The sequence below is a fragment of the Galeopterus variegatus genome, unplaced genomic scaffold (assembly GCF_000696425.1).
Source record: "Galeopterus variegatus unplaced genomic scaffold, G_variegatus-3.0.2 Scaffold11347, whole genome shotgun sequence".
In the NCBI taxonomy this organism is placed as follows: Eukaryota; Metazoa; Chordata; class Mammalia; order Dermoptera; family Cynocephalidae; genus Galeopterus; species Galeopterus variegatus.
In genome coordinates, this window is record NW_007737458.1 from 49003 (window position 1) to 50795 (window position 1793).

Genomic DNA, 1793 nt, shown 5'->3' on the forward strand with positions numbered 1-1793 from the left:
TTTTGTCTTTTTCCGTGTCCGGCAACGGATCGCAACCCTCAGTGTTGCCCCCGTACCGGACCGGGGACCGGCAACGGGATCGCAACCCTCGGCGTTTCTCCCGTGCCTTGCTCAGCCAGTGAGCGGGAACCGGTCTGCACGTGGGATCCAAACCCTCGGGCGGGAGCGCCGCCGCGCTTCCTAAGTGGCGCACTATCCAGTGCGCCACCGGGCCGGCCCCTAATTGAGTGTTTTATATGATTCCATTTTCCCTCCTCTCTCAGAATATCAATTATAGTTCTTTAAAAAAGTTATCTGGTGGTTGCTGTAGAGGATGCAGTATACATTTACAATTCATCTAAGTTCACTTCTAAACCACACTACACGTTGTAGTGCAGGTCCCTTAGCGCAGCTGTCCCCCTTACCCACAGGGTCACATTCCAAGCCCCAGGGGACGCCCGAGACCACAGACAATACTGATCTCTATACACACTTTGTCTTTCCTATACGTACAAACCTATGACAAAGTTTAGCTTATAAAGTAGGCACGGCAAGAGATAACATAAACTAATAATAACATAGAACGACTGTAAGAACATATAGTCACAAAGGTCTTGAAATATCTTGGACGGCTGTCCTCTGTTTTTGGACTGTGGTTGACATGGCAACTGAAACCGTGGGAAGCAAATCCATGGAGAAGGGGAGGACTGATGGCCCAGTTCCTCCCTCCCGCCCGTTTCATGTGGCTGTCATCCACTGCACTTACCCCTAAGAAATTACTACTGAAAACATTGTCGCTATTATCATTTTGACACAGTGCTATCCGTTAGACCAATTAAGAACACAAAAAATGTTTTGTTTTACCTTCACATATTCCTTTTTGCTATGGTTTGAATGTGTCCCCTCAATAACCTGCTGTTGCCGATGGGATGCTATGAAGAGGTGGCCCTGAAGAGGTGATCGGGCTATGACGGCTCCTCCCACACGGATGGGTGAGTGCCTCACAAGAGTGCCTGACTGAGGGGACTTGCTCCGGTTTTGTCCCTCTGCCTCTGCCACGTGAGGACGCATCTCAGGGCCCCATCCTGGAAGCAGAGAGCAGCCCCCAGCAGACACTGGACCTGCCGGCACCTGGATCTCGGGCTTCCAGCCCCAGAACTGTGAGAAATAAATCTCTCTTCTTCACAGACCACGCAGGCTGTGGTATTCGGTGGCCCAGCACAAACACGTACATCTTTTCTCATGTCATTTTCCTTCTTTCTGAAGAACTTCTTTTAACATTTCTTGCACGGCAGGTCTACTGGTGATAAATCCCCTCCATTTTCGTTTGTCTGGTAATGTCTTTATTTCTCCTTCATATTTGAAGGACAATCTTACCGGATGCAGGATCTTAGGCTGGTGTTCTTTTCTTCTGATACTGTAAATATTTCACTCTGCTTGCTTTTTCCTTGTATGGCTTCTGAGAAGTTCCGTAAAGTTCTCATCCCCTCATCTACAGGGAAGATGTTTTTCCCCTCTAGCTTCTCCCAAGGTTTCTCTCTCTGATTTTCTGCAGTTTGAATGCACTTTTTTGTATTTATACTGCTTTTGTATGTATCTCTGAGCTTCCTGGGTCTGTGGTTTGGTGTTTGTCATTCATTCTGGAGACGTCCCAGCCATTTTTTCTTCTGTTCTTTCTCTTCTCTTTCTGGTTTCTCCACTATGCATTCCTGCCTCACCTTTTGTATGTAACTCATAGTTCTGTTTTCGGTCTTTTTTCGTCTCTGCTTTCCAGCGTGGGAAGCTCCCACTGACATACCTTCAAGCTCATGGAT